The 12,061-nt window shown below is 55.3% G+C and overlaps 2 protein-coding genes across 2 annotated transcripts in view; both read left to right on the top strand.

Moving 5' to 3' along the window:
• The window catches only part of LOC147737126 (uncharacterized), a 381,113-nt gene that overhangs the window by 152,559 nt on the left and 216,493 nt on the right, over nt 1–12,061 (top strand). The gene's annotated exons all lie outside the window — the stretch shown is intronic.
• The window catches only part of LOC147737128 (uncharacterized), a 45,017-nt gene that overhangs the window by 188 nt on the left and 32,768 nt on the right, over nt 1–12,061 (top strand). The window lies entirely within an intron of this gene.

Raw genomic sequence — 12,061 nt, 5'->3', positions numbered from 1 at the left:
ACCTTCTGCTGTGTTTGAAGAAATAGACTGAATAATCCTGGGGGGAATCTCTGCAGGAGCCCGGCTGAGCTGGGCTCTTCTATCGGGGCCCATGGGGCTGAGCTGGGCTCTTCTATCTGGGGGCCCCTGGGGCTGAGCTGGGCTCTTCTATCTGGGGCCCCTTTTGCTGAGCTGGGCTCTTCTATCTGGGGAACCTGGGGGCGCTGAGCTGGGCTCTTCTATCCGGGGACCCCTGGGGCTGAGCTGGGCTCTTTTATCCGGGGGCCCCTGGGGCTGAGCTGGGCTCTTCTATCCGAAGGCCTCTGGGGCTGAGCTGGGCTCTTTTATCCGGGGGCCCCTGGGGCTGAGATGGGCTCTTCCATCCGGGGCCCTGGGGCTGAGCTGGGCTCTTCTATCTGGGGAACCTGGGGGGGCTGAGCTGGGCTCTTCTATCCGGGGGCCCCTGGAGCTGAGCTGGGCTCTTCTATCCACGGGGCCCTGGGCGGCTGAGCTGGGCCCTTCTATCCGGGGCCCCTGGGGCTGAGCTGGGCTCTTCTGTCCGAGGGCCCTGGGGCTGAGCTGGGCTCTTTTATCCGGGGGCCCCTGGGGCTGAGCTGGGCTCTTCTATCCGAAGGCCTCTGGGGCTGAGCTGGGCTCTTTTATCCGGGGGCCCCTGGGGCTGAGATGGGCTCTTCCATCCGGGGCCCTGGGGCTGAGCTGGGCTCTTCTATCTGGGGAACCTGGGGGGGCTGAGCTGGGCTCTTCTATCCGGGGGCCCCTGGAGCTGAGCTGGGCTCTTCTATCCACGGGGCCCTGGGTGGCTGAGCTGGGCCCTTCTATCCGGGGCCCCTGGGGCTGAGCTGGGCTCTTCTATCCGAGGGCCCTGGGGCTGAGCTGGGCTTTTCTATCTGGGGGCCCTGGGGCTGAGCTGGGCTCTTCTATCCGGGGGCCCTGGGGCTGAGCTGGGCTCTTCTATCCGGGGGCCTCTGGGGCTGAGCTGGGCTCTTCTATCCGGGGGCCTTTGGGGTTGAGTTGGGCTAGTCTATCCAGGGGCCCTGGGGCTGAGTTGGGCTCTTGTGACCGCCCGGACTTGTTCCTGAACGGTCGCTCCCTCCCTCCCCCGGTGGTCTCACGCACTGTGGACGCTGCTGATTTCATTTGGTATCGTTACCTTGATTCAGAAACTGACTCGATTGCCTTCCAAGAGCCTCTATATTTGAATAGCGCTGTGCGAGGGGCTTGGTAATTAACTCGCTTGTTTTTCAAAAGCCACTATATTTGTAATTGAATAGCGCTGTGCGAGGGACTTTGCTTTTGACTCGCTTGTCTTCCAAGTGCCACTATATTTGTAATTGAATAGCGCTGTGCGAGGGACTTTGCTTTTGACTCGCTTGTCTTCCAAGTGCCACTGTAATTGACTAGCGCTGTGCTCGTTCAGCTCGTCTTCCAAGTGCCACTATAATTGTAATTGACTAGCGCCGCTCTCTCAGCTCTATCTTCTGTAGCACGACATTTGCTCTCTGTGCCTGCTGGCGCTTTAACAGAACAGTAGGAGCGCTGGTCCATTTGCTGCCCCTGCCTCACCTTCCCTTTGACCCTCCATTTTGTCTGTAGCAGCTCCCTGACCCGCCCCTCCTCCCCGCTACCGCCTCCCAGCTGCTGCCCCTCCCACGCTCCGCCCCCTCCACTCTCCATTTATGTCAGATGTCCACACGCGCAGCGTCCATGCCCAACCCCGCCGAAGGTGCGCCAAAGGTAAGCCCGTCTACGCCCGTCCGCGCCTGGACCGCGCCCAGCGCCAGACCCCCTGGTCCACGTAATGCCCACCCCTCCCGCATTACTTACAATGCCACTACCCTCCTAGCCTTTAACCCCGGCCGTTCCCCCAACTGCGTCCAAGCCGCTCCTGGACACACCCACGGTCCCTTCTCATGCAACTCCTGCAAGTATGACGGCACCAAGACCAACTCCTCATCCACTAATACCAAACAGAGATCCGACACCAACCACCTTAAATGCATCCTGCTCAACACCCGCTCGGTCCACAGACACGCCATCGAACTTTGGAACCTACTAGACACCATCTCTCCGGACGTCGCCTTCCTAACAGAAACATGGATGAACGCCACCTCAGCTCCAGACATCACCATTGCCATCCCGGAAGACTATAAGATCATACGCAAGGACCGTACCGGCCACACAGGAGGAGGTATCTCTATAGTCCATAAGAAATCCTTCCGCATATCAACCAGCTCAGACGTCAATCTCGCCAACTCTGAACACCTTCACTTCCAGATCCACATCGACCCCAAAACCACACTCAGATGCACCCTCCTTTACAGGCCACCAGAACCCCGCGCACAGTTTAGCGAAGACATCACGGACTTCATCACTCCACACGCGCTCCCCTCCAAGGACTACATCCTTTTGGGAGACCTCAACTTTCACCTTGAAAAGAACAACGACCGCAACACCTCCACCCTTTTGGACAACCTCGCCAACCTCGGACTTAAACAACTTGTCACCACCTCCACCCACACCGCAGGTCACACACTCGACCCTATCTTCACCTCCAGCAAACATGTCTCCTTCAGCCACACCACAGATCTCCTTTGGACTGACCAGAGCTGCGTTCACTTCACCTACAACAAGCCCACTTCTAACAACCACCCCCAACCCACCCTGCAAAGAAACTGGAACAAAATCACCATCGACCAGATCTCCTCATCGCTTCTTCTAAACCCCCCAGCACAGTCTTCTAACCCAGACCAAGCAGCCACCAACCTCACCCAATGGTTATCCAACAGCGCCGACATCTTAGCACCACTGAAAAAACGACAAATCAAACTAGGCAGCAAGAAGGCCTCCTGGTTCAACGATGATCTTAAGAAATCCAAGAAACTCTGCAGCTCCCTTGAGAAGGCCTGGAAAAAAGACCCAACCACCAGCTCCAAGGACGCCTTAAAAAACGCCACCCGCATACACCACCAACTGATCCGGACCGCCAAAAAAGCCGCTTTCAAGGACCGACTAGATAACAACGCCCACAACAGCAAGGAATTATTCAACATCGTCAAGGAATTTACCAACCCCTCGGCTAACTCCAACGACATCACCCCCTCTCAAGCCCTCTGCGACTCCCTAGCCTCATTCTTCCACAACAAAGTCACAGACATCCACAACAGCTTCGTCAACCGACCCAAAGACCAACCCACACAACCCTCTGCAGGACCCCCACCCCCCTTGAACATCCTCAATGACTGGAACCCTATCTCCACTGAGGACACCATCCGCCTGATGAACTCTATCCACTCAGGATCCCCCACAGACCCATGCCCTCACCACATCTTTAACAAAGCAGACTCCATTATAGCACCGCACCTCCGAGACGTCATCAACTGCTCCCTCAACTCCGCCACCTTCCCGGAAAGCTGGAAGCATGCCGAACTCAGCGCCCTCCTGAAGAAACCCACAGCTGACCCCACCGAACTCAAAAACTACCGCCCTATCTCACTCCTTCCATTCCCTGCCAAAGTCATCGAGAATGCTGTCAACAATCAACTCGCCGCCTTCCTCGAAACCAACAAATCTCTCGACTCCTAACAATCCGGCTTCCGAGCCAAACACAGCACTGAGACCGCACTCATCGCTGCAACTGACGACATTCGATCTCTTCTGGACAACGGAGACACAGTCGCCCTCATCCTTCTCGACCTCTCCGCAGCCTTCGACACAGTCTGTCACAGCACCCTTCTACAGCGCCTCAGAAACCTCGGAATCCAAGGAAAAGCACTGGAATGGATCACTTCGTTCCTCACCGGAAGAACCCAGAGAGTCCGCCTCCCACCATTCAAGTCAGAGGCCACTGAAGTCATTTGTGGCGTACCACAAGGATCTTCTCTCAGCCCCACCCTCTTCAACGTATACATGAGCCCCCTTGCAACCATCGCTCGCCAACACAACCTCAACATCATCTCCTACGCTGACGACACTCAACTGATCCTCTCACTCACCAAAGACCCTAACATCGCCAAAACCAACCTACACGAAGGAATGAAAGAAGTAGCCAAGTGGATGAAGCACAGCCGTCTGAAACTGAACTCCGACAAAACAGAAGTCCTCATCTTAGGCACCTCCCCCTCCGCCTGGGATGACTCTTGGTGGCCAGAGGCCCTTGGAAAGGCACCCATCCCGACAGACCACGCACGGAACCTGGGTATCATCCTGGACTCCTCACTCTCGATGACCAGACAAGTCAACGCCGTTTCATCATCTTGTTTCAACATTCTTCGCATGCTCAAAAAAAATTTCACTGGATCCCCACCGAAACTCGTAAAACGGTCACCCACGCACTGGTCACTAGCCGACTGGACTACGGAAACACCCTCTACGCCGGCACCACCGCAAAACTCCAGAAAAAACTCCAACGCATCCAGAACGCCTCTGCCAGGCTCATACTAGACATCCCGCGTAAAGAACACATCTCTGGTCATCTGAAAACCCTCCACTGGCTCCCCGTAAATAAGAGGATTACTCTCCGCCTCCTAACCCACGCACACAAAGCACTTTACGAACTTGGACCTGAATGCCTCAACACACGACTGTCCTTCTACACCCCCTCCCGTCAGTTACGATCCTCCAACCAAGCTCTTGCCACTGTACCTCACATCAATAAAACCACCATGGGAGGCAGATCCTTCTCCTACCTGGCAGCTAAAACGTGGAACTCCCTTCCCACTCACCTTCGCCTTACTCAGAACCACCTAACATTCAGAAAGCAACTTAAAACTTGGATATTCGACAAGTAATTCCCCACCCCTCCGCAAGCGCCTTGAGACCCTATGGGTATGTAGCGCGCTATATAAATCTTTTTGACTTGACTTGACTTGACTTCTCTCTGGGGCCCCCTGGGGCTGGGCTCTTCTATCTGGGACCCCTGGGGCTGAGCTGGGCTCTTCTATCCGGCCCCCAGGGGCTGCGCTGGGCTCTTCTATCTGGGGCCCCCTGGCTGAGCAGGGCTCTTCTATCCGGGGCCCCGGGGGCTGAGCTGGACTCTTCTATCTGGGGGCCCCTGGGGATGAGCTGGGCTCTTCTATCCTGGGGCTCCTGGGGCTGAGCTGGGCTCTTCTATCCGGGCCCCTGGGGCTGAGGTGGGCTCTTCTATCTGGGGGCCCTGGGGGGCTTTCCTTCCGGCCCTGGGGGTGTTTGTGGGCATCATTTGTGTAAAAGAGGAGATCCACTGTTGCACTGCATCTTACTGCACTGTGAGGAAACTGTGCACACTACTCTCCATCTTACTGCACTGTGAGGAATCTGTGCATGCTGCTCTACATACTACTGCACTGTGAGGAATTAGTGCCACTGCACTGATCTGTACTGCACTATCCATGCATTCTACACCGCATCCTACTGCGCTGGGAGACACCTGTGCATGCTGCGCTGCTTTTTACTGCATTGAGGAATCTGTCCACCCTGCTTTTACTACACTTTACGAAATATGAGCACGCTGCGGTGCCTTATACTGCAATATTTTTTTTATTTTTTTATTAAAAAGACCTTTATTAATAGCAAAGCCATTGACATCACCAAATGTACACGAGCACAGTGTACCTCCTCATACATTACGATAATCACATGAGCAGCAAAGTATTAGTTCGTACACAGCCTTTTAGCCGGCATCCCGGAGGCCCGGCGGCGTGGTAATGCAGCAATTGTATAACTGTGCCATTAAAAGTGTTATGTCACAAGCTACTTGTTGGTGCGGTGTGGCAACTGGCAATCTACTTCTGCAATTGCGGTCAACAGATCTAGTATCGAGACAAGTTCAAGAAAAACAACCCCCACTAAACTCCCACCCCACCCTCTAGAGTGTGTCTGTGTGTCTGCCAACCCAGCCCCAGCTATCATGTCCCCATGTGTACCTACTCTGTGTCCAGTGCCTATCCCCCCGTAGTGAACGGTCCTCCCCCGGCAACTCCCACTCTACCTCTACTCGGAGTCCTCACAGCAGCCCCCACTTAACTCGGAGCACTCCCAGCCCTTCCCTCTTCTGTTTCGCGATGAACACAGTCAGAACCTTACTCCTCCACCCTATCCTGTAGTTCCACCGCCTCGGATGTGTCAGAGCTGTCCTCCTCCCCTTTCTGTAAGTGCTCTTTATAAAGATCCCAGAAATTCTTGGGCCAACTCCTGGGCGGTAGCAGGTCGCTGTATAGTTCTGTCTGGGTGCAGCAGTACTGTAGGTCTCGCATCCATCTTGTTTTGGTTGGCAGGGGCCCTCGCATCCAGCAAGCCGCCACCAGCCTCCTCGCCAACAGCAGCGCCATGTCCACCAGACGACGCAGAGATTGGGCCAGTGGCTTAGAATAACCAATAAGCGCGAGCGCCGGAGTGCGGGGCAGAGGCTCCCCCAGAATCTGGTCTAGTTCGGCAAATACCTTCCCCCAGAATGCCTGCACCCCAGGACATAACCACGCCAAATGGAAAAAGTCCGCCACCATTGTCCGGCAGCGCTCGCATTCAGCTGTGGGACGGAGGCCATAGCGGTGCAGACGCTCAGGTGTATAGTACACCCGCGGTAGATATTTGAAATGCAACAGCCGGTGCCTGCCGTTCAAGGAAATCTTACGCGTGCTGGAGCAGCAGTATCGCCACATTACATCATCTATGGGGGACTGAAAATCAACCTGCCAGGCCTCCCTGGCCTTAGAAGGCCGCAGGCGCTGCTGCGCTACACCCAACTTATTAACCTGCGAAATGAGCTTCGCCGACGAGGTGGATTTGAGTACATAGGTCAGTTCCAGGACCTCCTCCGGTTCCTCCAGGTCTGGGCCCAATATCTCACGGAACGCAGAGCGGAGTCTGTGATATTGGAACTTTTGTAGCACGGTGTGGCCTGACTCGGTGGTAGTCAACTGGTCCCAGGTTTTAAGTATGCCATCCGCGAATAGGTCGTCCATTCTTACTATGCCAAGAGTCCGCAGGGCTTTAATCACTCCTTTTTCCCCCAGCGGGTCAAGCCAAAGGGCCCACTCAACAGGCAACAGTGGGGAGTATAGTAATGTACAGACACGAGAGCTCACCAAGTAGTTCCAGGCATGGTTGGTCGCTTTAAGCGAGTCCATCTGGCCAACCGTGTGATCCGTGGGCAGGCAAACAGTGGCAGGCAGAGGAAGCGGGTCCGCAAACAACCGCTCCAATATGAGGTGCGGGGTCCGAGCATCACCATGTATCCACGAGTGTAAATGCGATGCCTGTGCAACCCTATAGTAGCGTTCTAGGTCCGGTGCCCCCAGTCCCCCCATCTCGCAGGGGAGAATCAGGGTCGTCCATCGGACTCTAGGCTGCTTGCCACCCCAAGCTAGCCGCACCATTACTTTGGTTAGTTGCCTAAAGAAGACCTTCGACAATACCACAGGCAAATTCAGGAAGAGAAACAGGAATCGGGGAAGCACCACCATTTTCATTAAAGCGATTCTGCCCGAAAGGGAGAGCGGAAGCCTGATCCAGTTATCAACGTCGTCGACCAATTTGCTATAAGCCACCCCGTAATTGTCCCGAATTAGGATCTCAGGATCTGTATGAAGGCGAATGCCCAGGTACCGAACCGAGTCGGAGGACCACTGCAGCGGGTACTCCATAGCGAACGGCCGTGTCACCGGGGTGAGCGGGAAAGCAATCGACTTATCCCAGTTCACCTTCAGGCCCGACAGTGAGCCGAAGCGGACCACCTCGCGAAGCACCGCGGCCAAGTTGGCTTCCGGGTATCTAACATACAATAACGTATCATCTGCATAAGTCGATATCCCTATTTTATAGGTGGGGAAGCTAATACCCTCTAGGCTGTGGTACTCCCGTATGGCACACGCCAGGGGTTCCGCCACCAGTGCATAGAGCAACGGCGACAGGGGGCACCCCTGTCGCGTACCCCTTCCAATGTATATCGGCTCCATCACCCTATCGCCCAGACGTAGCCTGGCAGAGGGCTGATGGTACAGCGCCCCAATCTGCTGCAGGAACGGCTCGCCCAGACCCAACTTTCGCAGTACACGTACCATGAAGGGCCACTCAACCGAGTCAAACGCCTTTTCCATGTCAAGGAAGATTGCCAGCGCGCTGTTCTCCTGCTTGACATGCTGCATAGTGCCCAGTACCGTGCGTATGTTGTAGGTTAAATTTCTGCACGGGACAAATCCGGATTGCTCCGGAGCGACCAGTTCAGGGACCAGTAAGGCCAGTCGAGTGGCTATGACCTTTGCATAAATCTTAGCATCGACATTCAGCAGGCTGACTGGTCTGTACGAGCCGCAAAGTTCAGGCGGTTTCCCCGGTTTGGGTATAGTGATGAGAAGCGCTTCGCACATAGTAGTCGGCATTTCGCCATTCTCACAAATGGCATCAAAGAGGGCAACCAAGTGTGGCAGCAGTAAGTCCTTAAAGGCTTTATAAAAACTAACCGTGAGGCCATCCGAGCCCGGCGCACTGCCCGATCTCATACTCGCTAGAGCCTCCAGAATTTCGTCCTGGTGGAAGGGGGCCATCAAGAATTCCCTATCCGAGTTCTTGAGGAACCGCATAGCAATATGATCTAAATAGTCCTCCATTTCGTCCTCTACTCCCTGCGTCTTGGACTGATATAACTCTGCGTAGTATCTCCTGAAGGTCTCTAGTATCTGCTCCTCATCTGTGACTGTGTCTCCCTCCGGAGTCCTCAGCTCCTCAACGACCAGTGGGCGTCTAGTGCTTCGGACCATGCGCGCTAGTAACGCGCCAGGCCTTTCCCCTTCCCCGTACTGTCTGGCTGTGGCATATTTGCCCATATAAAGGACCTCCCTGTCCGCCAGAGCCTGAAACTCGGACAGAAGTTGGGTGATCGCTGGTCCCTCAGTATCGCCGCCTGACTGCAGTCGCCTAGCCTCCAGCTCCGCTATCCTATTCTCCAGAGTGGTGAGGTCCCGTCTGATGGCGCGTAACACACTCGAGTGCTTTGACATTGCCACCCCCCTGATGTATACCTTAAAAGCTTCCCAGACCGTAAAGAAGTCGTCTACTGTACCTATGTTTGTCACAAAGTATTGTTCTATGTCTTCTGCGAGCTCCCCCCTGAATGCGTCATCCAACAGCGCAAAAGGGGGGAACCTCCAAGTGAAGGCCGGGATCCCCTTCCTGGCTGTTAAGAGGTGTAGGAGAATAGGGGAGTGGTCCGAGAGTGTGCGTGGAAGGACCTCGCATGCGCTAATGTTACCAAGTACCAGGGGGGACGCCAACCAGTAATCTATCCTAGTGTGGACATCGTGGAATGCCGAGTAATGTGTAAAACCGCCCTTCGTTGGGTGCCTCTCCCTCCAAACATCCGCCAAGTCAGATTTGGTCATTTCAGCTGTCATATATGAGGCCGAAGCCACAGGGCGCCAAACAGTGCCCGCAGAACGGTCCATAGTTGGGTCGAATACAAAGTTAAAGTCCCCGCCCCATAACGTCCAAGGCTGTGCATATGATCTGGCAAGAGCAGACAGAGTCGCGTAGAATTCAGGGTGGTCATAATTGGGGCCATAAACATTCACCACCAATAGGTCCAGGCCCTTACCCACACATCTTGCCAGGACGTACCTGCCTTCCGGGTCAGAGTGCACTGGAATGAGCCTCAGCTGTGACGAGGGATTGGCCCAGATTAACACCCCACGGGCATGCGTTGTGAAGCCCGCGGCGACTATGTTCCCAGCCAGACCCCTAGATTTTAGACATTCTACTGGAGTGTGGTAAGTGCGTTTCCTGTAGCAGGGCGAGGTCTACGTGATGTCTACTAAGATAGTGAGGACCTTCCTTAATTTATGGAAGTCGTTCAGGCCCCGCACATTCCAAGTCATCAGTTTCAGCTTATCCGGGGCATGTGTAAGCAAATTCGGTGCAACATTAGACATTACCAGGATTCACTTGTGCATAATTATCTAGGATAAGCAAATCAGGACACAGCAGTTCACATAATCTCAAAATCGCCAGCCGGCGTTTCCGAACAGGTACAGCGCCACACTGCAGTTCACACTCCGCGCAATCAAACCCCACAAACAACCCCAGGCAACAACTCTACCAAATCCTAGTCCCCACCCCTAGAGCTCCAACCCACCCACAGCCGACCTCCCCCAACCTGGTCAGACAGGCCCCAAGAACCCCCCCCATCAACCCTCAATAAGTGTAGTGTTCAATAGTCCAGCACTAGCCCCTCAGAGAGTAACACAACCAAAGGCACCAGGGCAGAGCGCGCCAAAATAGAGCACCACTAACTGTTCCGAAGGAATGTCTGATCAGCGCCTCAGTCCGGCCCCACTTGTTTGGCAGTGCCCCTCGAATATCAAGTGTTACAGCCCTCTCCCACCCATACTGGCCCCCCCAAGTCTGCCGCATTTGTCCAGGTTACTCTCCCCCGCTTCAACTACTACCTTACCAGCAGTGCGCGAGGCCAGCGTCCGATCAGTGTCTCCACCCGCAACAAAAAAGGCCCTAGTGAAGCGAATGTAGGCCTCTTGCGCCTCTGCAAACATGGAGTCCTCGTGGTGCCAGGGTCAGGTGACTACCTTCAGTAAAGAGTTTCAAACCACGCCATAGTAGCCTCTAGTCTTGTTCTTCCAGGTTTGATGTCGAGCCGGCTTCGTCTTCTTGGCCTCGCTGGGCCTCTTTCCGCTTCTGCGTCCAAGTCTTCAGGGACTTATGAAGTTCCTTAGGGTCCGTGAAATAATACGACCTCCCACCGGTGTTTATACGGAGCTTGGCGGGATACAACATCGCGTAGTCCAGGCCCAGAGTTCGGAGTTGTTTCTTATATGGCGCAAACTGTCGCCTTTCTTCCTGCACCCTGGCTGTGAAGTCCGGGTAGATGGAGATATCCATACTCTCATGTTGTAGTTTGCCCTTCTCCCTCGCCACTCGCAAAGCTGTGTCTCTGTCGCGATAGTTAAGTAGCTTCGCAATAATGGGGCGAGGAGGCGCGCCAGGCTGAGGTTGTGGGCCCAACGTGCGGTGCGCGCGTTCCACAATGAACATGGGGAAAACACCTCCTCACCCAGTAGCAGTTTCAGCAGTTTCTCTACGTATAACTCCATCTTCCCCGTTTGTGTAGTTTCCGCTACTCCTGTGATACGGAGGTTGGATCTGCGGGAGCGCGCCTCCAAATCCTCTGTCTTGTCTCTGATAACATGTAGGAGTCTATCGAACTGCTTTCTTTCTTTGTCCCACTCCGTTTGAGCCTCCTCAGCTTCGGTGAGACGGCGCTCCGCCATGTCTAGGTGCTCTGCATGTTTGTCCACACGCTCCGCCATTCGATCCATGCGGTAGGACAGAGCGTCTATCTTGGTGCCCACAGATGCAATGCTATCCTGAATGCCCTTCTCCATTGCGGCTAACATGTCTCGGAGCTCCGTGGATGCCGGGGCCGTCGCCGCGGCTCCCTTCGGCGATGTGTCCGGCGCCGCCACCTCCGACCCTTTCGGCCGGCGCCGTTCAAAGGAGAGCTTCCCCTGGGCCGTGTCGTTCTTCCCCATCGCAGTCTCTAATGTGTAATAGTTCAGAACAGGGGAGCAGGTCGCACATGCAACCCCAGGTCTCCGTAGGTAATCGAAGTACTGCCACCAGACTCCGGGTGTCCGACGCGCCCAAGATGGTGTCTGCAATGGCGGACGAAGGTCTTCCTTTCACTTCAGCAAGTCTCGCAACCTCATAGCCCAGGAGGCAGTCAGGACCACAGTTCCAGCCCCGGTCAACCTCGCCCCATCTTGGCTGGGGGACGTCGGGATAGCGGTACGGCGCTGCGGGGAATCAGATAGGCTATGGCTCCAAGCTGACGGGCACTCCACCTCGTGACGCAGGAGTTCAGTGTTGTTCGCTTCCCCACGCCGCAGAGCCTCCAGGCCCTTCTCTCATGGGGCGGTCGCCGACTAGGAAGGAGAGGACGCCTCGGTCAGTGACAGATCAAAACTGCGAGTCGGTCCGCGCTCAGCCCGACCACTTCCAGCGCTGAGGCCGCACGTCCGGTGACGTCGCCCGGCCGCCTCTCCAGGATAGTGCGCGGCTGCCGGCCTAGTTCTCCACT

The sequence above is a fragment of the Lissotriton vulgaris genome, chromosome 1_1 (genome assembly GCF_964263255.1).
Source record: "Lissotriton vulgaris chromosome 1_1, aLisVul1.2, whole genome shotgun sequence".
NCBI classification, from domain to species: domain Eukaryota; kingdom Metazoa; phylum Chordata; class Amphibia; order Caudata; family Salamandridae; genus Lissotriton; species Lissotriton vulgaris.
The sequence above is the reverse complement of the archived record's forward strand: the minus strand, read 5'-3'. Positions and strand labels throughout refer to the sequence as shown.